This window comes from Myotis yumanensis, unplaced genomic scaffold (genome assembly GCF_028538775.1).
Source record: "Myotis yumanensis isolate MYYU_CA2020_CCGP unplaced genomic scaffold, mMyoYum1.0.hap1 SCAF_19, whole genome shotgun sequence".
NCBI lineage: Eukaryota > Metazoa > Chordata > Mammalia > Chiroptera > Vespertilionidae > Myotis > Myotis yumanensis.
Window position 1 is genome coordinate 9,584,764 of NW_027223770.1, and position 27,443 is coordinate 9,612,206.

Below are 27,443 nucleotides of genomic sequence, written 5' to 3' on the forward strand. Positions count from 1 at the left end.
CACAATGGAAAGTCTCAACAGTAGACTAGAAGAAGCTGAGGATCAAATCAGTGAGTTAGAAGATAAGGCAGAAAAAATACCCAACTGGAAAATAAAATAAAAAAGCAGGAGGAGAATCTAAGGGAGGTCTGGGACAACATGAAACAGAACAACATCTGCATAATAGGGGTGTCAGAAGGAGAGGGAGCTGAGCAAGGAATACAAAACCTGTTTGAAGAAATAATGACAGAAAACTTCCCTGACTTTCGGAAGAAAAAAGTCACACAAGTTCAAGGAACAAGATGAACTCCCAAAGACCAAAACCAAGACACATTGTAATTAAATGGACAAATATCAATGACAAAGTAAGAATCTTAAAGGCTGCCAGAAAGAGACAGAAAGTTACCTACAAGGGATCTCCCATTAGACTATCAACTGATTTCTCTCTCTTTTTTTTAATTAAATCTTTATTGTTCAGATTACATTTGTTCCTCTTTTTTTTCCCCCCATAACTCCCCTCCTCCCAGTTCCCGCCCCACCCTCCGCCCTCACTCCCCACCCACTGTCCTCATCCATAGGTGCACGATTTTTGTCCAGTCTCTTCCCGCATCTCCCACTCCCCTTCCCCCCCCAAGAATAGTCAGTCCATTCCCTTTCTATGTCCCTGATTCATTATAATCACCAGTTCATTCTGTACATCAGATTATTTATTCACTTGATTCTTAGATTCATTTGTTGATAGATGCATGTTTGTTGTTCATAATTTGTATCTTTACCTTTTTCTTCTTCCTCTTCTTAAAGGATACCTTTCAGCATTTCGTATAATACTGGTTTAGTGGTGATGAAGTCCTTTAGCTTTTCCTTATCTGTGAAGCTCTTTATCTGACCTTCAATTCTGAATGATAGCTTTGCTGGATAAAGTACTCTTGGTTGTAGGTTCTTGGTATTCATCACTTTGAATATTTCTTGCCATTCCCTTCTGGCCTGCAAAGTTTCTGTTGAGAAATCAGCTGACAGTCGTATGTGTATTCCCTTGTAGGTAATTGAGTCTCTCTCTCTTGCTGCTTTTAAGATTCTCTCTTTGTCTTTTGCTCTTGGCATTTTAATTATGATGTGTCTTGGTGTGGTCCTCTTTGGATTCCTTTTGTTTGGGGTTCTCTGTGCTTCTTGGACCTGTAAGTCCATTTCTTTCACCAGGTGGGGGAAGTTTTCTGCCATTATTTCTTCAAATAGGTTTTCAATATCTTGCTGTCTCTCATCTTCTGGCACCCCTATAATTCTAATATTGGTGCTCTTGAAGCTGTCCCAGAGGCTCCTTACACTATCTTTGTATTTTCGGATTCTTTTTTCATTTTGCTTTTCCGGTTGGGTGTTTTTTGCTTCTTCGCATTTCAAATCTTTGGCTTGATTCTTGTGCTCCCCTGGTCTGCTATTGGGTGTCTGTATAATATTCTTTATTTCAGTCAGTGTATGCTTAATTTCTAGTTGGTTCTTTATCACAACATCGAGGGTCTCATTAGATTTTGTGAGGCTCTCATCAAGTTTATTGGCAGCTTCTAGCACATTATTGAAAGCCCTCAAAAGTGCATTTTTTAGCTCTATATCCTCCATTTCTGTCATGTTTTTTTTGTCTCCGCATTTTTATGCTTTCTTGCTGCACCCCCTTGTGGTCTTTGTGCGCAGTCTTGTTCTAGTTAAGCCTTGATTGTTGTAGTTAATACTAGAGGGGTTTGACCACCAGGCCGACTGGCTGTGAGGATCAGCTGTATCTGCAGTGGGAAAACTTCTGTCCTCTGGAGAGGTGCTAATCTAGCCTTTGCCTGAGGCGATCCGGCAAATGGCTCTGCGCAGGGCTTGGGCGGGTCGGGTCGCAGGGGATCAACAGGGCGGGTGGAGGGAGCGGTTATGGCTGCTCTCAGTCCCGTTCCCAGAGGCTCTGCTTCTCAGAACCCCAACAACCGCTGCAAACCTCGGAGAGAAAGCTGCCCTCACGTTCCAACTGATGCCAGACAATCCTGCTTCTCCCATTTGAGTCTGAGTACCTAGAGACTCGCCTGGATCTGGAGCTCAGAGTCTGAGACTCCCTCCTGATTGAAAACGACAACCGCGCCCTCAGCCACCAGCCCGCTTTGTGCGCGCACCTCCGCACCTTTGTATTTTCCACACTGCGCCTCCTCTGAGCCTCGGTATGCTGTTCTCTTTCCTCCTAGTTGAAGAATCTCTCCTCAGCCAGCCTTCCTGTGGTTCTGGGTGATGTCTGTTCCATCTTTTAGTTGTATTTTTGAAGTGGTTGTTTGCGGCAGCAATCTCCGGTGTTTACCTATGCCGCCATCTTGGTTTCTCCCCTGATTTCTCAATAGAAACACATCAGACCAAAAGGAAATGGAATAAAGTACACAAAGTGATACAAGGCAACATATTGAACCCAAGAATACTCTAATCAGCAAGGCTATCATTAAAAATTCACGGTGAAATCAGGAGCTTCACAGACAAAAAAAAAAAAAAAAAAGAAAGGCTACTGGAGTTTATTACCACCAAGCCAGCAATGCAAGAAATGCTAAAGGGACTGTTATAAAAGGAAGAAATAGAAAGGGAATAAGGAACACAGGCATAAAGAATAAAAATGACAACAAACAAGTACCTATCTCTATATTCAAAAGCCTAAGCGACCATTATGACCAGTCGACCACTCAACCGGTTGCTATGATGCACACTGACCACCAGGGGGCAGAGGCTCAATGCAGGAGCTGCCTCTTGGTGGTTAGAGTGCTCCCACAGCCAACTTCCCACGACTGGCCAACTCCCCCTGGCCGGCAGGCACCAATTGGCCTGATCACAGGCCAAGCCGAAGAACCCCACCCGTGCATGAATTCATGCACTGGGCCTCTAGTCAATAATAAACTTAAATGCAAATGGATTAAATGCACCAATCAAAAGACATAGGGTAGCTGAATGGATAAGAAAACATGACCCATATATATGCTGTCTATAAGAGACCCACTTTAGAACAAAGGACTCAAACTAAAAGTGAAGGAATGGGAAAAAAATTTTCAAACAAGTGGAAATGAAACACAAAAGCAGGGACAGCAACACTTATCTCTGACAAAATAGACACCAAAGTGAAGGCCATAACGAGATAAAGAAGGCCACTTCATAATACTAGAGGGATTAATACAAGAGGCTATAACTCTGGTAAACATATATGCACCCAATACAGGAGCATCTAATTATATTAGAAAACTTCTGGAGGATATCAAGGGAGAGATTGACAGCAATACAATCAGAGTAGAGGATTTAATACCCCACTGACATCACTGGATAAACCTTCTAGACAAAAAATCAACAATGAAACAGCAATCCTAAATGACACCCTAGAACAGATGGAACTAAATGACATCTTCAGAATATTCCACCCCAAAGCTATGGAATATACATTCTTCTCAAGTGCACATGGGACATTTTCAAAGATAGACCACATGTTAGGACACAAGCCAAGTCTCTACAATTTCAAGAAGATTGAAATCATATCAAGCATCTTCTCAGACCATAGTGGCATGAAATTAGAAATCAGCTAAAATAAAAACGGTCAAATATAGGGAGGTTAAGTAGCATGCTATTAAACAATGAATGGGTTACCAAAGAGATCAAAGAAGAAATTAAAAACATCTGGAAACAAATGAAAATAAGCACACAACAATCCAAAACCTACAGGACACAGTGAAAGCAGTCCCGAGAGGGAAGTTAATAGCACTACAGGCCTACCTCAAAAAACAAGAAAAACTGGTAGTAAGTTATCTAACATTACAACTTAAATAATTAGAAAGAGAATGATAAGAAAAACCCAGAACAAGTAGAAGGAAGGAAATAAGATCAGAGCAGAAATAAATGACATAGAGAACAAAAAGACAATACATAAGATCAGTAAAACCAAGAGCTGGTTCTTCAAAAGCATAAATAAGATTGATGGACCTCTAGCCAGGCTCACCAGGAAATAAAAAGAGAGGACCCAAATAAACAAAATCAGAAACAAAAGAGGTGAAGTAACAATGGACCCCCTAGAAATACAAAGATTGTAATAAAATACTATGAATGACTTTATTCCAACAAATGGGACAATCTGGAGGAAATGGACATATTCCTAGAAAAATACAACCTTCCAAAACTCAATCAGGAAGAATCAGAAAACCTACATAGGCTGATAACTACTGATGAAATTGAAGCAGTAATAAAAAAAAAAAAAACTCCCAACAAACAAAAGTCCTGGTCCAGATGGATTCACAGGGCAGTTTTACCAAGTATTCAAAGAAGAACTAACACATCTACTCCTGAAACTATTCCAAAATAATTCAAGAGGAAGGAACTCTTTCTATAAGGCCACTATCATCGTAATTCCAAAACCAGATAAAGACATGACAAAGAAAGGGAACTACAGGCCAATATCCCTGATGAACATAGATGCTAAAATCCTCAACAAAATTTTAGCAAACTGGATCCAGCAATACATTAAAAAGATCATACATCATGACCAAATGGGATTTATTCCAGGGATGCAAGGCTGATACAATATTCACAAATCAATAAATGTGATACAGCACATAAACAGATTGCAAGACAAAAATCACATAATCATATCAATTGATACAGAAAAAGCATTTGAAAAAATTCAACATCGTTTTTAATAAAAACTCTCAGCAAAGTGGGAATGGGGGAACATACCTCAACATAATAACGGCCATATATGACAAACCTACAGCCAACATCATACTCAATGGGCAAAAACTAAAACCATTTCACCTAGAATAGGAACAAGACAGGAATGCCCTTTTTCACCACTCTTGTTCACCATAGTTCTAGAAGTCCTGGCCATAACAATCAGACAACAAGAAGAAATAAAAGGTATCCGAATTGGAAAGGAGGAAGTAAAATTCTCATTATTCACAGATGACATGGTATTGTACATAGAAAACACTAAAGACTCCTTAAAAAAACTACTAAATTTAATAAATGAATTTGGAAACATAGCATGATACAAAATTAACACCCAAAATCCATACATTTTTATACACCAATAGTGAACTCTCAGGAAGAGAAACTTAAAAACAACCCTATTGGCCATTGCAACAAAAAAAATTAAAATACTTAGGAATAAACTTAACCAAGGTTGTAAAAGACCTGTCCTTGGAAACCTAAAGGACATTGAAAAAAGATAGAGGAAAATATAAACAAGTGGAAGAATATAACATGTCTATAGATTGGTAGAATCAACATCATTAAAATGTCCATGCTACCCAAAGCAATTTATAGATTCAGTTTAATCCCTATTAAAATACCAATGGCATATTTCACAGACCTAGAACAAATACTCCAAAAATTGATTTGAAACCAAAAAAGACCCCGAACAGATGCAGCAATCTTGAGAAAGAAGAACAAGGTTGGAGAAATCAAAATACCAGATATCAAGTTATACTACAAAGCCACAGTACTCAAAACAGCCTGGTACTGGCACAAGAACAGGCATATGGAACAGAATGGAGAACACAGAAATCAACCCAAGCCACTATACTCAATAAATATTTGATAAAGGAGGCAAGAGCATACATTAGAGCAGAAACGGTCTCTTTAATAAATGGTTTTGGGAAAATTGGACAGATACATGCAAAAAAATGGAACTAGACCACCAAATTACACCATACACAAGAATAAACTCAAAATGGATAAAAGACGTAAATATAAGACGTGAAACCATAAAAGTCCTAGAAGAAACCATAGACACCAAAATTTCAGACATATCTCTTAGCAATATGTTTACTAATACATCTCTTAGAACAGTGGTCGGCAAACTGCAGCTCACGAGCCACATGCGGCTCTTTGGTCCCTTGAGTATGGCTCTTCCACAAAATACCATGTGCGGGCGCGCATGTACAGTGCGATTAAAACTTCGTGGCCCATGCGCAGAAGTCGGTGTTTTGTGGAAGAGCCATACTCAAGGGGCCAAAGAGTCGCATGTGGCTGGTGAGCCGCAGTTTGCCGACCACTGTCCTAGAACAATGGAAATTTAGGAAAAAATGAACAAATGGGACTACATGAAAATAAAAAGCTTCTGCACCGCAGAAAAAACCACCATCAAAATAACAAGAAACCCCACTACATGGGAGAACATATTTGCCAATGATACATCTGATAAGGGGTTAATCTCCAAAATATATAGGAAACTCATACAATTTAACAAAAGGAAGACACAACCCAATCAAAAAATGGACAAAGGGCCCTAACCGGTTTGGCTCAGTGGATAGAGCGTTGGCCTTTGGACTGAAAGGTCCCAGGTTCGATTCCAGACAAGGGCATGTACCTTGGTTGCGGGCACATCCCCAGTAGGAGGTGTGCAGGAAGCAGCTGATCAGTTTCTCTCTCATCGATGTTTCTAACTCTCTATCCTCTCTGTAAAAAATCAATAAAATATATTAAAATGTTTAAATAAGGGGACTCTTTCCCCTCCCCACGTGAGAGTCTATACGTTTTCAATAAATCACCTTTGCTATACCAAAAAAAATTAAAAATAAAATGTTTAAATAATAGTAGTAACTAATATTTGAGCTATGCATTACAATGTTTTTTTTTAAAAAAAAATGGACAAAGGACCTAAATAGACACTTCTCTAAAGTGGTCATACAGAAAGCCAAGAGACATATGAAAAAATGCTCAAAGTTATTAATCATAGGAGAGATGCAAATCAAAACGGCGATGAGATATCACCTCACACCTGTCAGAGTGGCTATCATTAACAAATCGACCAATGACAAGTGTTGGCAAGGTTGTAGAGAAAAGGGAACCCTGCTACAATGCTGGTGGGAATGCAGACTGGTGCAGCCACTGTGGAAAACAGTATGGAGTTTCCTCAAGAAATTGAAAATGGAACTCCCATTTGACCCAGTCATCCCACTTCTAGGAATATATCCTAAGAAACCTGACACACATCAGAAAGAATATATGCACCCTTATGTTCATAGCAGTGCAATTTTGCAATAGCTAAGACTTGGAAACAGCCTAAGTGCCCATCAGCAGATGAGTGGATAAAAAACTATGGTACATTTACACAATGGAATACTACTCAGCAATAAAAAAGAAAGAGCTCTTACCATTTGCAACAGCATGGATGGATCTGGATAGTATTATGCTGAACGAAATAAGCAAGTCAGAGAAAAGTACCACATGATCTCACTTATTGTGGAATTTATGAACCAAATTAACTGATGATCAAAAATAGACCCAGAGCCATAGAAACATGAACAGACTGTTGAACCTCAGAGGGAAGGCAGGGGAGGGTGGGTGGGAAGAGATCAACCAATGAACTTGTATGCATATATGTGTAACCCGTAGATACAGACAATGGGGTGATGAGGGTCTGGGATGGGGGGAGGATGGGAGAGGATTGGAAGAGGTTAATAGGGGAAAAAGGAGGACCTATGTAAACAATAAAGATTAAAAGAAAAAAAGTCTATTTTTTATTGAATAATTCTTAAAATAAATATTTTATAGGAAAAAAATTTATCGTCGCTGAACAACGTATGATTATTAACGTAACATTATTTTATACCAATCATCGTATTTGATTTTAGATCTTCTCAGCATTTATTTGACCACACACTTTATGCCTGGTACTGCACTAGAAACGGCACATATGTTATCTAATTTTATCTCTCATCCACTCTATGAGAGCATCCTTTGTGTGGCCATCTTACTAAAAAGAAAACCCAGGCTCAGAAAGTGAAATTCCATGTGTAAGACCAATCAGCCAGAAAGTAACACCTGTGATTAAGGGAGATGAATATGAAAGCCACGTCAGTCAGAAGAAACGGGGTTGTTGTTTTTTTCTCTCTCAGGAAATTCTTCCTGGTTGGATCTAGTAGGCTGGAAAAATACAAGACTCAAAGCATATACAGCACTCATTTGCTTAGCATCCAAGGAAAAGAAAAGAGCTCTCACAGTGCTTAGGAGAGAGAAATACTCTTATTTTCTCTTAGGCCTGAGTTGTTTTGTAAAATGTTTTAATATATTTATAGTGCTTATAAAAACACCTAAAATGACAACAGAGAGGAATAAAAATAGGATCTCTTCTGGAAAATTTTATGAATAAACCACAGGTTCTTATTTTAGATGCCTTATATAAAATTTGAATACTTTAGTGTAGACTCTCAATAGTTGGAAGGTATCAGTACATCAACAGCTTGATGTACTGATATCATTTTGTTGCAATTTTCCTATAAAGAGATTCTTGTCTGTGAGCTTTTATTAAATCAAGACATATCAGTAACCTGAAAGCTGAGATCCATCATAATTTTTAAAAGCAAAGGATTCATTGGTAGCCTTTGCTTTGTTTGGCATATTTATGTGATTTTCTTTAGTTCTACAGTGACCTAATTTATCCCAGAACTATGAAGGATGGCTTTGAGTGCATAAGTGGTCAGTGGAGGACACCAGGAGAGCCTTTTCTTCTGTTCCCTGGCTCTGATACTGTCTTTCTATTTTTCCATTTCTATTTTTCCTGTGAAATTGTCTGCACTGCCACCCAGCTCATGATTATTAGATGACGGAATGCATTACTGGAAGAAATGTTGTGGTTTCAGAGTTTATTCCTTTTATCTCCCACAAGATTTCTTTCCATTTATCCACTAATACATGAGTACCTCCAGAATTTGGTATTCTGAGAACATGTTCCATGAATAAACAAACACATTTCTCACTCTCACCATACCAATTAGAAATCTCACTCAACGCAACAATGCTTACATATCCCTGTTCTGTAGAAAACAACTGTTTGATGGTCTGTTTCAGACTAGTTTCCCCATAGGTTTTCTTCATGAGTATCCTCAAAGAGAACTCATGCTTCATTCAATAGAGTAGAGGATGCTGTGTTGGATCAATTTCAAGATCCTCACTGGAGCTGTGAGAGCTGAACTAAATGGGCATATGGAAGAGCAAGGTCATTCAGTGGAAACAAGACTATGATGAAGAGCCCAGAGTCCAAAGTGGCCATGATGTGTAATGAGCACAGAGATTCTTCCTGTTAGACATACTGATATGAGGAAATGCTTATTTTCAAAAGTCATAGGAGACAATGGTTGAAATGGACAGGACCACCCAATTGTCATAGGGCATTAATGCCACAACAAGTTTACCTTGTCTACTCTAGATAACGGGGGAAGCAATGGAAGTTCCTAAACTCCAGTCTGTGGGGACAAAATCAGTGTTTGGGGTATGTTAGTAAGGATGTGACAGCCTATTTGGATTACAGCAATTAAATAGTCATGAGGTTGCAAACACTTGGTCAGTCATGATTCTGCCTCTGATGTTCTCTTCTTACATAAATTTAAACATGTTTTCTAACTATGAGAAGACACATCTTGGCGGTGTCAGTTACAAATTGACTTAAGAACTCCATATCCTCATTTATTTCACTCTAGCACAGTGGTTCTCAACCTGTGGGTCGCGACCCCTTTGGGGGTTGAATGACCCTTTCATAGGTGTCCCCTAAGACCATCAGACAAATACATATATAATTACATATTGTTTTTGTGATTAATCACTATGCTTTAATTATGTTTAATTTGTAACAATGAAATTGGGGGTCACTAATGAGGAACTGTATTAAAAGGTTGGGCATTAGGAAGGTTGAGAACCACTGCTCTAGCACAACCTCATGTAGGACTTCCATAATTAATTAAATAACAAAAGTGGTATTGTATCTTTCTTAGAAATTCTTCCATAGTTCAAAAAAATGTAAATCTTAATGTCCAGAGTGGAATAGTATTAATGTTAAAGAGTCAGCATATTGCAAACCTTCTGTGCGGTAGTATGATCTTGCTTTTGACAAAACACGTCAGTGAGAAATTTGCCCAATGGAATACCAAAATTCTATTCTGAAATTAAGTTTGTAAACATGACAAGTTAAAAAATGTAAAATTTTTTATAAAAAAAATTTGTAACCTTTTAATGTAAACTTTAGCAAAATTGCATCCTATTCTAAAGTTGGCTCTGGTTAAATCCTTCCCTTGGTCAGCATTTACTGAGCACTTACGATCAGCAGGGCCCTCAGAGCTGAACAAGGTACAGACTTGCCACTCCGTGATGTCAGAATGGAATGTGGAAAGGACACTTTCACCAATAATGACTACACAGTGTGATGGGTTCATAATAGAGAGCAGCATCCATTTCTAAGGCTTTTGTTCCATTAGAGTCAATGAGGGAAAAGCCATGTTCTGGACAAGTCAGTTGTCTTGGTTACTTTTTTTCTTTTCTTTTTTAAAAAATATATTTAATTGATTTTTTACAGAGAGGAAGGGAGAGGGATAGAGAGTTAGAAACATCGATGAGAGAGAAACATCGATTAGCTGCCTCCTGCTCACCCCCTACTGGGGATGTGCCCGCAACCAAGGTGCATGCCCTTGACAGGAATCGAACCTGGGACCCTTCAGTCCTCAGGCCAACGCTCTAGCCACTGAGCCAAACCGGTCAGGGCGTCACTTTTCTTTTCCCTCTCCCTCTCCCTCTCCCTCTCCCTCTCCCTCTCCCTCTCCCTCTCCCTCTCCCTCTCCCTCTCCCTCTCCCTCGTCCTCCTCCTCCTCCTCCTCCTCCTCCTCGTCCTCCTCCTCCTTTTTTTTTTTTTTCTTACTGAAGGTAAAGCTCATGAGGCAGCTGGGATGGGATGCAGGTTCCACCTTTTACTAGCTCTAGAGCAAAACTCTTGTCTTTCTTTCCTCATGTGGAAGAAGATGGTCTAAAAGTGAATGGGAGGGTTAAGTTAAGACAATGAACATACTAGTAAAGTTTTTAGAATAGCATCTTGCACGGAATTGATAATGTTATTATTTTACAAGCTTTGTGCTCTCCCACAGACAATTAACAACCCTCCAATGCTTTGTACCTTCGGGTTGTAGGGAATAATATAATAACTTAATAATGGAAATAAGAAGTAAATATAAGATGTAAAGAAGAAAAAAAAAGAAAAAAGGAAAAATGAATACTTCCAACCAGACTTAGCACTGGACAAGCTTGCCTCTTGCCTAAGTTGCTTACTCTTTCCCATGTACTTAGACACAGGGTGATCACACCACGCTGGATCAGATAGAGCCCTTCCAGAGAGTCCCAAATCTAAGGTTTATAGGCCACAGAAAGCCTAACTGATGCCTTATGTGAACACTGTTGTTTACATTTTAATTTAAAATCTATTTATTTCATGAGTATACTTCTCCAGTTCAAATAGAACAACAAATCAAACAACCTCCCTAATATAATGTGAAGTTGTGATTGGGATGAAAAACCTGGCACAGATATATATGTCAAACAAAGAGCATGGAAGGTAGCATTCTCTGAAAAACTGGCAACTCAAAAATTGGCTATACTAAGACAATACATTGATAGGAATTATTCATAAGGAAAGTTTATTTAAATGGTTTCATAAAATGTGAAAATGTAAAATGTTTTATAAGTGCTTTTTCATATGCATATATAATTAATTACTAAAAGACAGAAGGATAAAATTCCTCCCCTGACATTAGTATATTTTTATAGTCTTTAGAGTCCCAATCAGAGCCATTGCCACTCTCAAATTTGTTTCAGATTTGTTCTACTGAGCCCCCTTCTGACCCAGTGTATGAACTGTTTGTTATAGAAGGCTTGTCCCTATCACTACGCATTCTCTGTCTTTGGGGTTTGCTCTCCTATTACTGTCTCCTCTTCTTGTGCAACTGCTTCTTCACTTTCTTCTGGGGCCTCTTGTGAGCACTGTGAAAAATCATTTCTAGCCCCAAGACTGGCACCTATAATTAGACATAAAAATATTGCTAAAAGAAACAAGGGGAATATGTACACTAACTGTCCTATGGTTTTGCTTTCATCTCTATTCTCTCCTCTGCCAAAACTACCATGAGCAACACTATGACTTTTCCTTTCATCCTCACTTAGATTTTCATCCTCTATTTTGCCAGGAGAACCACTGTCCACACTCCCCCCATTTCCTGGAGTTCTGCAGTCGGGGGGTGCATAGCCAGCCTCACAGTGGCAGTGCCTTACATTGTTACAGACTCCTCTCCCATTGCACATTTCTGCTGGTCTGCAGTCATAGTTGAGCACAGCATGATCAGTGCAGGAGGAATTCATGCAGACTTTGTTTGGGGCACAAGCAGTGCCAGAGTGCACATCTCCCTCATCAGGGATATCAGTAATGTTGTAGACATCCAAGCTCCAGCAGAAGTCACCTTCATAAGGAATCTGGATCAGTGTGTGATGGGGTTTGATGGATGGGACCCGTCTAATGTTTGTACATATAATTTTCCCACAAAATACATTATCATCAAAACACTTAACATATCTTGACATTGCTGAGGTGGGACGGCCACAGTTTCCAAACCGGTCCCCTTTGCTGTTCATTGAAATGTAACAGTTTTCTGGGGCTGACCGTGCAGTGTCCCCATACATAGCCATGCATTGATTATCAGGGTTCCTACACAGACCCCCAACACAGTAGTGCAGTCTACCGCACGACGTCCCATCTTGCTTGTAGGTGTCTGCGGGGCACTCTGCAGAGGTACCGTCACAATACTCTGGGAGGTCACACTCTCCCAAAGCAGAACGGCACATGGATCCCTTATTCTTCAATCGGCAACCAACACAGCAGAGTCCATCACTACATTCTGCACTCCCCTTCAGGCTACATGTTTGGTCACAGCACGGGTCAGTGTAACAGGCAGAACCACAGTCACACTGCTCCTCACCCTCCACCACACCATTTCCACAGTAGGAACCCCTCCGCAAGCGGCCTTTGTGCCGCTGAGGGTTGTTAAATAGGCAGACCCCTCTGTGTTCCTGGAGGAACTGGTAGAAGTCGTCAGAGCTACAGTTGCTGAAGCCACTTTCTTTAGTGATATTGTCCTGCATGAGGCAGAGGGGTTTGTCTTTACAAATGCAGGCTGAGTGGTCGTGCCGAATACCCAAGTTGTGCCCAAGCTCATGGACCATGAGCGCTGCAAACAGCAGGACATCTTCATGATGGAAGGATTCAACAGCTGCTGCAAAACCACTTGAACAGGCACCATTGAGAAATGCTTGGCCCATACCCTGTGCAGGGTGCTGTCTGACAATCATGTGGGCAACATCATGCTTCACACGATGGAGGAGCTTCTCTTGTCTCCAGCTGTTGAAATTCCCCAGTGTAACTTGCAGGTCCACTGGGACCTCTATGAGGTCCCCCTCGGTCCAAATCTCCATTCCAGCCAGCACCACCTCTGTGTTTATTCCCCTCGTGAAGCTGTTGGCCAGGGCAATGATGTGCATCACTCTCTGGACCGTCTCATTGACGTCACTGCCCCACATTTGGAACCGCTGGTTGTTGACCACAACAAACATCTCCACATACTTGGTGAGTGACCACAAGTAGGACAGCTCCTGTAGACCGCCAGGCTTCCTGCTCCCTTGTTGTCGGCTGGTGGACACCACTGGGCTGTCTTTGGAAGTGACACTGCAGGAGACTGGAGCTTGATGGGCCATGGTGTACAACACATGTTCAAACCGTTTTGAAGAGTCCATGGGCTCAATGCCATAGGATTTCCCCTCCTTAATCAGGATGCCCCTGAGGCCTGAACAGGTGTTGACAGAAACAAAAGAATCCGGGAGTCCTTCTATGTAGCCTTCATAGTGACAGTCATGTGAGATGAAAGGCATTTCTTGTCCCAGGATGCCACTGTGGTAGCTGAAGACTGGAAAGTTCTTGATAAAATAGTCTGTCTTCACTTTCAGGTGAATCAGCTGTTTCTGGCCCTGCATAGATATCACATAAGATGCCTCTTCCCCTGGGTCTTGCCTTCCCTCAACTGTCAGAGCCTTGGGGATGACTATCTCATAGGATGAGTAATATGCTGATCCCAGGTTACTACAGAAGCTTGGCAGGAAACTCAGTACCAACACCAGCACAATCCCTAACCAGACACGTGAAAATCCTGGCACCAGTATCAGCACCAAGCCCTTCATCTGGGCAGCCCAGGTCTGAAACATTCTGTTAGTCTCATACATAACCTCTTTGTTCTTCTGTAAGAAGGCAAGGAGACAGAGTCCCTCACAAAGGTGGCCACCTACATGGCCCCAGTGAATCAGTGGGTGATGCAGGGCCTGTGTCCTTGAGCAGAAGCGCTCCTTGACATGCAGACCGTTAGGCACTGGGATTAGGTCCAGGTTTATGATCGCTGCATAAAGGATATGTCCTGCCTCCTGATAGCAACTGCCTACCTCTGACTGTGTCCTTTCTATTCTCTCTGATCTCTCAGTTATCCTCCAGATATTGTCTTTTCTGTGGCTTCCTTCCACAGCATTAGCTTCTGTGATCCTAGGCTACAGTTCTTTTTATATTGTTGTGATGTAATAAAAAAGACCTGCAGAATCTAAATTGCAAGATTGTACCCTGAAAGAGGAAACCAAACCTCCAGGCCTTCTTCAACTGTGCCACACGGAACACCCGCTCTCCCCCCCGCCCCCCAACACACACACCACTCCTCCTGTGTCAGTTGCTTGGCCAACTCCTAATGTTCTAGACCAGGGGATTGAAGATCATTGGTGGGCACACTCCATTGCCCATTTCCCCTCTTCTAAAACTTGCTCTGTAACACATGGGCATCATACTCAAGATGTTCTTAATCTCTCAGTGAGGCTTTATGTTGTTATACACATCTCTCAGGCCAGACTGTTAGAAAGGGAGCAGGAAGCCTGGCGGTCTACAGGATCTGTCCTACTTGTGGTCACTCACCAAGTATGTGGAGATTTGTTGTGGTCAACAGCCAGCGGTTCCAAATGTGGGGCAGTAACATCAATGAGACGGTCCAGAGAGTGATGGACATCATTGCCCTGGCCTACACAGAGGGAATAAACACAGAGGTGGTGCTGGCTGGAATAGAGATTTGTTTTTGTTTTTTTAAAAATATATTTATTGATTTTTTACAGAGAGGAAGGGAGAGAGATAGAGAGTCAGAAACATCGATGAGAGAGAAACATCGATCAGCTGCCTCTTGCACATCTCCCACTGGGGATGTGCCCGCAACCCAGGTACATGCCCTTGACCGGAATCGAACCTGGGACCTTTCAGTCCGCAAGCCGACGCTCTATCCACTGAGCCAAACCGATCTCGGCTGGAATAGGGATTTGGAACAAGAGGGACTTCATAGAGGTCCCAGTGGACCTGCAAGTTACACTCGGGAATTTCAACAGCTGGATCCAATCTCATTATATGCAGTCATGTTTCTTCTTTATCAAACCATCACTCTCAGCCCACGTCACTCTCCAGTCACCATCTAAAATCTCTGTTTTATACATAATGACAATCTTTGGAAATATACATTCTGTTCCAGTTTGCACCACTAATTTTTTTGTTTCTGAATTTAAATTGTATATCATAGCACAGTGACAAAATGTGAATAAAACATAAATATATTTTTTCAGTAAATTATTTGAAAGAGAACAGTCACACACAAAAGGACATGTGTTATGATTTAAATTATATGAGGTTCCTCAAGTAGTCAAGTTCATAGACACAGAAAGTGAAGTGGAGGTTACAGGAGCTGGGAAAAGTGTAATAGGACTGGTTAATGAAGACTTTCAGTTTGAGATGATGAAAAAGTTCTGGAAGTGGATGTTGATGTTGGTTGCACAACAGTGTAAATGTACTTAATGCCACTGAACTGTACATTTAGAAATGGTAAAGAGGGTTAATTTTATGAATATTGGAGAGAGCAAGAGAGGAGAGAGAAAGCTGTGTAAGTACAACTCTGATCATGTAATCAATAGTTTTAGCTCCATTGAAGTTACTCATGTGCCGTTGCCAATCACAAGTCCTGCTTCAGAGGTAATCATGACTCTTTCTTTGATGGAATCTACTTTGTCACTTTTCTTTCTCAATTTGCTTCCTAAACGTTCATCGCAGAATTCTGTAATTTTATTTTACTTGCCTTTTAATCACAGCTTCGTTGAGATATAATTCACATAGCGTAACATTTACCCTTTAAAGTATACACACCAGAGGTTTGTAGTATATTCAGAAATTTATGCCACTGTCACCAAATCAATTTTCTCACCCCCAAGCAAACTCCAGTATCTATTAGCAGTCACTCCCCATTCTCTCCTCCCTGTAGCTCATGGCTACCACTACTCTACTCTCTAGCTCAATGATTGTGTCTATTCTGGACACTTCATAGCAATGAAATCCTACATGTAGTAGTCTTCTGTGCTGGCAAATTTCACCTATCATAATGTTTCCAAGGATTAGCCATGTGGAAAATTGCATCAAAACTTCCTTTCCTTTTGGCTCAATAATGTTCTTCTTGTGTGGATATACCATATTTTATTCTTAGATCTATCTGTTGATGAATGTTTTGGTTGTTTCTACTTTGAGGCTATTCTGAATAATACTGCTATAGACATTGGAGTACAAGTTTTTGCATGGACATATGTCTTCATTTCTACTGGGTAGATACTTTAGAGTGGAATTGTTTGGTCATGTGAGAGCTCTATATTTATCCTCTTGAGGAACTGACCAACTATTTCCAAAGAAGCTACACAATTTCACATTCCTGCCAGCAATGAGTGAGGATTCCAGTTTCTCCTTGTCATCACTGACATTTGTTATTGTCTACTTTTTTATTATAGCCATTCTAGTGGATGGCATTCTAGTGATTGTGAAGTGGTATCTCATTGTAGTTTTGATCTAAAATTCCTTAATAATTAACAATGTTACACACCCTTTTATATTCTTTTTAGCATTTATCTTCTTTGTAGAAATGTCTATTTACATCCTTTGCCCTTAGAAAACTGGTTGTCCTTTTCTTGTTGAGTTGTAAGACTCATTAATACTGGTTACTAGGTTCCTAACAAACATGAATTGCAAATATTTTCTCTCAATCTGTGGGTTGTGCTTTCATTTTCTTGATGGTGTCTCTTACACTGGAGAAGTCTTACACTTTTTAGAAAATCCTCACCTGAGAATATATTTTTGTTTAAAATATGTTTTTATGTCAGGGCCAGCCTGACAGGTTGAGCCGGGCTGAGGTAGGGAGGTGGGAATTGAGAAAAGAAAGAAAGACAGGAAAGCGGGATCAGGAGGACTCCAGTTATCGAGGAACTGAATCGAGTTTATTAGCTATACAATCCTATTTACACACAACACACTGAATAGGAGGTCTGTCAAGAGGAATGTATTCTTTGTTCCTCTTAATCTCTAAGGGAGGGACAGAACAGAAGGACAAGCTCTCAGTACAGCATATCTCAGTAAATAGTTACAGACTTCTTGGTAAGCCATGAAAGGCTGTTCTCATTCTACAAAGGTTGCTCTTATTCTACTGATAACCGCCATCCAAACAAGTCTGGGAAAACTGTGTGGGTAAGGGTCCCAGCCTTGCTAGCCCCTTCAGGTGCAAGGACCTTGCCAGCTTACATCTGGCCCCCAACATTTTTATTGATTTTTTAAAGAGATGAAGGTAGAGGGATAAAGAGAGAGAAACTTCAATGAGAGAGAAGCAGCTATAGCTGCCACCTGTACGGCCTCTACTGGGGATTGAGCCCACAATCCGAGCATGTGCCCTGATGAGGAATCGATCTGGTTCATGGGTGAATGCTCAACCACTGAGCATTACTGGCCAGGCTTCGGAATTTGTTTTATTGATTTTAGAGAGAGGAGAGAAAAACATCGATTATTTGCCTTCCATACACTCCCCACCTGGGAATCACACTCGCCACTTGGGTATGTCCCCTGAAGGCATTCGAACCTGAAACCTTTTGGTGTATGGATGGTGCTCCAACCAACTGAGCAACTCGGCCAGAGAAAGAAGTATTTCAATTTTTATCCAATTTGTTTGATTATGTTAAATAAATTTATATAAGATATAAGATTATATCTTTCCATTTTTAAAATATTTATAAAAATAGGATCTTTAGGAACACGGAAAGATGGCGGCGATATAGGCAGACGCGTCCCAGGTCTTGTCCCGGAGCAAACGGAGTAAGCAGCTGAAACTAATAACACCCACCCCGAATTGGCAAATTTACTCAGCTGGTGAGACAGCTTGCAGCCTGGAAGGGCAGACCTCCCCTGGAAAGACACAGACCCTGACCAGGGTAAGGAGTTCCGCGGGTTTGCTGGCGCCAGGAGATTTGAGATTTGGATTTTGTGACTGCGGAGAACTGAGACTAAAGGGGGCATCCTGAGGAACTGATCAGACCATGCAGTGCCCATAAGAGAGGAGCGTTTCCCAGACCGGTCCAAGCAACAGCAGCCCCCTGAGCACCGCAGCCTCCTGATCACCACAGCCTCCTGATCACCACACCCTCTGTCTGTGGAACAGCAACTGTACGTGAAGCCTCCCCCCACCAGCCAGAAGAGCCAACACAGCTGTGAACAACACCCACCAGAGGAGCTGCTGCCAACTGGAAAGCAGCTGCTACCGCAATCATCTGAGCAGCAACCACAACCCAAGGAGCCCCTGCAACCCAGGGAGCAGCCACTGAACATCTCAACATCTACATATGTCAGCGAGATCAAACATGGGTAGGCAAAGAAACCCCCAAAGGAAAGAAAAGGAGGACTCCCCAGAAAAGCAGCTAAGTGAGACAGAGATATGCAACATGACGGAAAAAGAATTCAGAATAAGGTTCCTAGAGTACATGCACCACATGTTCAAGAAGCAAGAAGAAACAGATGAAAAACTCAACTACTTATGCAAGAAGCTAGAAGAAACAGATGAAAAAATCAACAACTTAAGTAAGTCCCAAGAAGAAATGAAGAGTGACATAGCTTCAATAAAAAACTCCATTGAAAGTATCAACAGTAGACTGGGAGAAGCGGAGGACCGAATTAGTGAATTAGAAGACAAGGAAGCAAAACACACTCAAACTGTACGGCAAATGGAGAAAAAAATTAAAAGACAGGAGGAGAGCCTAAGGGAGCTTTGGGACAACATGAAACGAAACAACATACGAATAATAGGGGTGCCAGAACAACAGAAAGATGAACATGGATTAGAAAACCTATTCGAAGAAATAATATCAGAAAACTTCCCTGAGGTGGGGAAGAAAAAAGTCACACAAGCCCAGAGAGTTCCAAACAAGGTGAACCCGAAAAGACCCACACCAAGACACATCATAATTACCATGGCAAATGTTCAGGATAAAGAGAGAATCTTACAGGCTGCAAGAGAGAGACGGAAAGTAACATACAAGGGATCTCCCATTAGATTATCAAATGATTTCTCAACAGAAACACATCAGGCCAGAAAAGAATGGACGGAAATCTACAAAGTGATGCAAAGCAAAGGACTGAATCCAAGAATACTCTATCCAGCAAGGCTATCATTCAAAATTGAAGGGGAAATAAGAAGCTTCACAGACAAAAAAGGGCTAAGGGAGTTTATCACCACCAAGCCAGCCATGCAAGAAATGCTAAAGGGACTGGTCTAAACAGAAGAAATATCAAGCTCAGAAAGAAAACAGCCACATACACACACACAAAAAAAGAAATGGCTTCAAACAAATACCTTTCAATAATAACTTTAAATGTAAATGGACTAAATGCTCCAACCAAAAGACATCGAGTGGCTGAATGGATAAAAAAACATGACCCATACATCTGCTGTCTACAAGAGACCCACCTCATTGGAAGGGACTCACACAGACTGAAAGTGAAGGGATGGAAAAATATCTTTCACGCAAATGGAAAGGAAAAGAAAGCTGGGGTAGCAATACTTATATCTGACAAAATACATCTCAAAGTGAAGGCCATAACCAGAGATAAGGAAGGCCACTTCATAATACTAAAGGGATCAATACAACAAGAAGATATAACCCTGGTAAACATATATGCACCCAATGCAGGAGCACCCACATACATAAGAAAACTTCTGGAAGATATCAGGGGAGAGATCGACAACAATACAATCACAGTAGGGGACTTTAATACACCACTGACATCACTGGATAAATCCGCTAGACAAAAACTCAGCAAAGAAACAGCAATCCTAAATGACTCACTAGATCAGATGGACTTAATTGACATCTTCAGAACACTTCACCCCACAGCTGCAGAATATACATTCCTCTCAGGTGCTCATGGGACATATTCAAAAATAGACCACATATTGGGTCACAAGCAAAGTCTCCACAAATTCAAGAAGATTGAAATCATAAAAAGCTTCTTCTCAGACCACGATGGCATAATGTTAGAAATAAACTACAATAAAAACAACCCAAAATACTCAAACACTTGGAAGCTGAATAGCATGTTATTAAATATTGATTGGGTTACCGATGACATCAAAGAAGAAATTAAAAACATCCTGGACACTAATGACAATGAAAACACAACAATCCAAAACCTCTGGGACACAATGAAAGCAGTCCTGAGAGGAAAGTTTATAGCTCTACAGGCCTATCTCAAAAAACAAGAAAAAATGGTAGTCAATCATCTAACTCTACAACTCAAAGAATTAGAAAGAGAGCAACAAGAAAACCCCAGAGTGAGCAGAAGGAAGGAGATAATAAAGATTAGAGCAGAAATCAATGAAATAGAGACCAAAAAAACAATACAGAAAATCAATGAAACCAAGAGCTGGTTCTTTGAAAGGATAAACAAGATTGACAAACCCCTAGCCAGGCTCACCAAGAAGCAAAGAGAGAGGTCCCAAATAAACCAAATCAGAAATGATAGAGGCGAAATAACAACAGACCCCACAGAAATACAAATGATTGTTAAACAATACTACGAGCAACTCTACTCCAACAAACTGGACAACCTGGAGGAAATGGACAAATTCCTAGAAAAATACAACATTCCAAAACTCAATCAGGAAGAATCTAAAAACCTCAATAGGCCAATAACTATGGAAGAAATTGAAGCAGTCATCAGAAAGCTTCCAGCAAACAAAAGCCCAGGGCCAGACGGCTTCACAGGGGAGTTCTACCAAACATTCAAGGAAGAACTAAAACCCACCCTCCTCAGACTACTACAAAAAATTCAAGAGGAAGGAACGCTTCCAAGCTCATTCTATGAAGCCAGCATCACCCTAATACCAAAACCAGGTAAAGACATCACAATGAAAGAGAATTACAGGCCAATATCCCTCATGAACATAGATGCCAAAATCCTCAACAAAATCTTAGCAAATCGGATCCAGCAGTACATCAGAAGGATCATACACCATGACCAAGTAGGATTTATCCCAGAGATGCAAGGATGGTACAACATCCGTAAATCAATAAATGTGATACATCACATAAACAAATTGAAAGAAAAAAACCACATGGTCATATCAATTGATGCAGAAAAAGCATTCGACAAAATCCAACACCCATTTTTGATAAAAACTCTCAGAAAGGTGGGAATAGAAGGATCATACCTCAACATAATAAAAGCCATATATGACAGGCCCACAGCCAACATCATACTCAATGGACAAAAACTAACACCATTTCCCCTAAGAACAGGAACAAGACAGGGATGCCCACTCTCACCACTCCTGTTCAACATAGTCCTGGAAGTATTAGCCATTGCAATTAGGCAAGAAGAAGAAATAAAAGGCATCCAAATTGGAAAAGAGGAAGTAAAACTGTCCTTATTTGCAGATGACATGATATTATACATACAAAACCCTAGAGACTCCATCAAAAAGCTACTAGACTTAATACATGAATTTGGCAATGTAGCAGGATACAAAATTAACCCCAAGAAATCTGAGGCATTTCTATACACCAATAGTGAACTTTCAGAAAGGGAGATCAGAAAAACAATCCCATTTACCATCGCACCAAAAAAATTAAGATACCTAGGAATAAACTTAACTAAAGAGGTTAAAGACCTCTACTCAGAAGACTACAGGACGTTGAAAAAAGAGATAGAGGAAGACATGAACAGATGGAAGAACATACCATGTTCTTGGATAGGTAGAATCAACATCATTAAAATGTCCATACTACCCAAAGCAATCTATACATTCAACGCACTTCCCATTAAAATACCAATGGCCTTCTTCACAGATCTAGAACGAACTCTCCAAAAACTCATCTGGAATAAAAAAAGACCCCGAATAGCTGCAACGATCCTGAGAAAGAACAAAGTAGGTGGGATCTCAATGCCAGATATCAAGCTGTATTACAAAGCCACTGTTCTCAAAACTGCCTGGTACTGGCACAAGAACAGACATATAGATCAGTGGAATAGAATAGAGAGTCCAGAAATTAGCCCGAACCAATATGCTCAATTAATTTTTGACAAAGGAGGCATGAACATACAATGGAGCCAAGATAGTCTCTTCAATAAATGGTGTTGGGAAAATTGGACAGATATATGCAAGAAAATGAAACTAGACCACCAACTTACACCATACACAAGAATAAACTCAAAATGGATAAAGGACTTAAATGTACGACAGGAAACCATAAAAATTCTAGAAGAATACAAAGGCAACAAAATCTCAGACATATGCCAAAACAATTTCTTCACTGATACAGCTCCTAGGGCAGTTGAAACTAAAGAGAAACTGAACAAATGGGACTACATCAAAATAAAAAGCTTCTGCACAGCAAAAGAAACCATCAACAAAACAACAAGAAAACCCACCTCGTGGGAAAACATATTTGCCAACGTCATATCTGATAAGGGCTTAATCTCCAAAATTTATAGGGAACTCATACAACTTAACAAAAAGAAGATAAACAATCCAATCAAAAAATGGGCAAAGGATCTAAATAGACACCTTTCAAAAGAGGACATTCAGAAAGCCAAGAGACATATGAAAACATGCTCAAAGTCACTAATCATCCGAGAGATGCAAATCAAAACAACAATGAGGTACCATCTCACACCTGTCAGAATGGCCATCATCAACAAATCAACAAACGACAAGTGCTGGAGAGGATGTGGAGAAAAAGGAACACTTGTGCACTGCTGGTGGGAATGCAGACTGGTGCAGCCACTATGGAAGGCAGTATGGAGGTTCCTCAAAAAATTGGAAATGGAACTCCCATTTGACCCTGTGATCCCACTCCTAGGAATATATCCCAAGAAACCAGAAACACCAATCAGAAAGGATATATGCACCCAGATGTTCATAGCAGCACAATTCACCATAGCTAAGATCTGGAAACAGCCTAAGTGCCCATCAGTAGATGAATGGATTAGAAAACTGTGGTACATCTACACGATGGAATACTATGCTGCTGTTAAAAAGAAGGAACTCCTACCATTTGCAACATCATGGATGGAACTGGAGAGCATTATGCTAAGTGAAACAAGCCAGTCAATGAAGGAAAAATACCACATGATCTCACTCATTCATGGATAATAAAGACCATTACAAACTTTTGAACAATAATAGATACAGAGGCAGAGCTGCCTCAAACTGATTGTCAAACTGCAGTGGGAAGGCCAGAGAGAGTTGGGGGGCAGGAGGGAGAGGAGTAAGAGATCAACCGAAGGACTTGTATGCATGCATATAAGCATAACTAATGGACATAAGACACTGTGGGGTAAGGGAGGGTAGGGGTTTGTCAAGGGGGGGGGGGGGGAGGATACTTATGTAATACCCTTTGTAATACTTTAAGCGAAAAATAAAAAAAATAAAAAATAAATAAATAAAAAATAGGATCTTTAAAAAAATATTTATTATTGAAAGTATTACATAGGTCCTCCTTTTCCCCACTATTAACCTCTTTCAGCCACTCCCGTCCTTCCCTGACCCCCAGGTCCTCACCAACCCATTGTCCTTGTTTTAAGTACTAGTATACACTTACTGGTATTAAATGCATTCATGATGTACTGCTTGTTAGTTAGGTGGCTCAGGAGGCGGCGTAGGAAATAAAGAGAGTTGATCATAAAAGGAAGGAAGGAGAGGTTTTATTCTGCGTCCCTGGGAGACCCACGAACCCCAAAGACAGGGCACATGGATCCACACCAACAGGGAGGGGGTGCTTTTTTATACAGCTGTTCAGTGAGGGCAGGGGAGCATAAACTGTGGGAGTTCCCGCCGCGGGGGTTGTCACGGTTTCCAGGTGTTGTCATCTGTCTGGTAGCTGACCTGTTAGGAATTCCAGGGCGGGACCGGTATCTGCATCACCATTTACGTGGTGCTCTGGCCTGTTACGGATTCTAGGAAGGGCCCAGTATCTACGTCACCATCTGCCTGGTGGAGGCATGCATCAGCTCCTGGACCCCCTTTCGACCTAACACTGCTACCATCATCGCTAGCCATCTTCAAACTCTTCATCTTGTAAAACTCAAACTCTGTATTCATTAATCTATAAATCCCCATTGCCTCCTTCTCCACTGCCCTAGCAGCTGCCATTCTACTTTCTGTCTCTATAATTTTGACTACCTGAGTGCCTCATACAGTGGAATCATACAATACCTATCTTTCTGTGACTGGCTTATTTAACTTCACATAGTGTCCTCAAGGTTCATTCATGTTGTAGCCTATTGCAGAATTTCATTTTTTTAAAATTGTGAACACATGCCATTGTATGTATATACCATACGTTGCTTATCCATTCATTTGTCAATAGACACTCAATTGAGCAGGATGGTTCCTAGGCTCTTTGTCCCTTGGAGTCGAAGAATGAATCCAAGGATGGAAGATGGTATAGCAAAGGTGGAAACTTATTGAAGAACAAGTACAGGCTCCCATGTGGGGAAGAGGAAAAAATCTCATAGCACAGAATCCCATGTGGGGAGGGGGAAAGAGTCCCATGGAGTTCCTCCTTCCATGGTTTAGAAAGGCTGCAAGTCCCTGTGTCCTGATATCCCCTCTGATTGGTCAATATTCCCTTCTGATTTGGTGACTATAACACCTTCTGAGCTCAAAGGTCAAACCTCACATGTGAGGCCCTCCTCCCTCATTGTTCTCCCATTCCCTCTGGGCTTTCTCCCTTCTTCTTTATTTTGTAGATATAGACCTTTGGCTACTCCCAGTTCCCTTGTCTTACAAAAATGAAATTGCTGCCTCTCCCTTGTCTTATGGAAATGTAACTGCTGCCTCCCCATGTTTCTTGTCTTATGGAAATGTAACTTCTGCTGGCTCCCCGCTCCTTATCTTATGGAAATGTAATTTTTAAAAAAATATATTTTATTGATTTTTTACAGAGAGGAAGGGAGAGAGATAGAGAGTTAGAAACATCGATCAGCTGCCTCCTGTACATCTCCTATTGGGGATGTGCCCGCAACCCAGGTACATGCCCTTGACCAGAATCGAACCTGGGACGTTTCAGTCTGCAGGCCGACGCTCTATCCACTGAGCCAAACCAGTTTCGGCGGAAATGTAATTTTTTGCAACTCTGTAGTCCTATGTTTTTTTCATGAACCCCCTTAATTTAAAAAATTCCCTAAACCTGCCTATATCCCCCTAAAATTCCCATTTCACTAGGCTTTTGTTTTTTATAGGGTGTGAAGTGGTATTTCATTGTAGATTTCATTTGCATTTTCCAAAGATTAGTGATGTTGAGTATCTTTTCCTGTGCTTGTAGGCCATTTGTGTATCTTTCTTGAAAAATGTTCATTTGAGTCTTTTGCCCATTTTCTGAATCAGGTTGTTGGTTTTGTTGTTGTTGAGGCTTAGAAGTTCTCTGTATATTCTGGACATTAAATCTCTTTCTTGCTATGTGATTTTCAAATATCTTCTCTCATTTGTTGTGTTAACTTTTTGTAACCAGACAAACAATGGGTCAGTGCTGCCTGTCACTACTAGAGCCAAATAAGCAGAGAAAGGGTTGATCATCTATGAGTATTCATTCCAATATTGCCGGCAGATGGGAGAGCAGCAGGTTGTCCACAGAAATCTGCTCTCAGCTACTTATATAGCAAAACAATACAAAGGAAAATAGGCAAAAGGGCAGTTTACAGATATGGAAAAGGACTAGGGGTCTTCAAAGGGCTTAGTGACATGCAAGGGCTGTGGAGTTACATGGGGAAATAGCCCAAGGGAATGCCAGATGGGAAGTTAACAGGTAAGCAGGCTGGAGGTTTGCAAAGGCCAGCAGGTATGCAAAAAGGGCTGGGGATCTTCAAAGGGCTGGCTATTCTGGTTTCTGTAACAAATCTTTGCTAATCTTTCCATGATAATAGTGTTGTAATGTACCCCACGAATCACACAAGGATGCCTCAAGAAGTCGAATTAAGGAGTCACATTTATTGCAAATCTGGGAATACGAGGGGGCATTTTGCTCTCTCAAATCTCGTAGTAATTACCTAGCCCCAACACCAGATTTATATAGGCAAAAATCACAAAGGTATTGATTACATATCAGGGTTTGGAATGAGAAACCTGGTTTGCAAAAAAAGTTTACAGAAGCAGAAGCAGCATGTTAGCTAAATTATAGTTTTGGGTCTCCAGATCACTGAATTGACAGAAACACATTATCTAGAGCCCTGGGGTCTGGAATGAGGAACCTGGTTTGCAAAAAAGCAGTTTACAGAAGCAGAAGCAGTTTACTTAAGCATGTTATCTAAATTACAGTGTTTGGGTCTTGGATCACTGAGTCAACAGGGACACATTACCTGTTGCCCTCTGACCTTAGGATAATTGTGCTGGTCTTCCCAGGTAAAGGAAAATGTGCTTTCTAAGACCAGTATGACCACAACCAATGGGATATTCACATTACAATCAATAGGGTATTTAATCGAATGGGACAATTTATATAATTCAGAAAATCAAAATAACCTTTCTATTGTTAAACAAAGCAAATAAGTACAGAAGCCAAACATCAGGGTTAAACTATAGTTTCTACCTGAGATGATTGCTACTATACTTCAAAATAATAACAGAAGACAAGTCAGCAGGGTTAAAATATTAAATAGCAATTTCCACCCAAGCATGGTTGCCACCATGCTTCAATAGGGAGCTCCAAATAGGGAGAAAGGGCTGAAACGCCATGTCAGCTCCAGCCAGGGTAGAAGTCCTTCTTTAATCAGAATAAAACAATCATGGTTAACAGAGCATGATTAATATTTCTTACAATACTAGCTGGTTCCCCAACATTCTATTTCTGCCCCCATTTCATTTTCACTCTGTTCATAGTGGTTTTTGATGCACGATTTTTTTTTCATGGACTCCATGTTGTCTATTTTGTCTTTTGTTGCTTGTGCCTTTGGTGTCATATGTGAGAAATCTTTGCCAAATCTGAAACGAAATTTTTGGACTGGAATCGGATTCTTTGTCCACCAGAGTCGAAGAATGAATCCACAGACAGAGAGTGGTATAGCAAAGGTGGAGATTTATTGAAGAATTGTTATGCCCAGATTTCAGGTTCCCCAAGAAACCACACCAGGGAGCCAGCCGTGTCCGATGCAAAAGCATAAAAGTCTTTATTCAAGCCTGGGCTTGGCTCCCCTACCCTCCTTACTGATGCAGCAGCAAGTGGCAGAGAGAGAGAACTCTGTGTGGAGAGGGGTTTTA

The 27,443-nt window shown here is 40.8% G+C and overlaps 1 protein-coding gene and 1 pseudogene across 5 annotated transcripts in view; one reads left to right on the forward strand and one right to left on the reverse strand.

The window, feature by feature from the left end:
• TMEM116 (transmembrane protein 116) overlaps positions 1 to 27,443 on the forward strand; it is a 185,919-nt gene that overhangs the window by 61,893 nt on the left and 96,583 nt on the right. The gene's annotated exons all lie outside the window — the stretch shown is intronic.
• LOC138998054 (disintegrin and metalloproteinase domain-containing protein 1a-like) lies at positions 11,665 to 14,108 on the reverse strand (annotated as a pseudogene).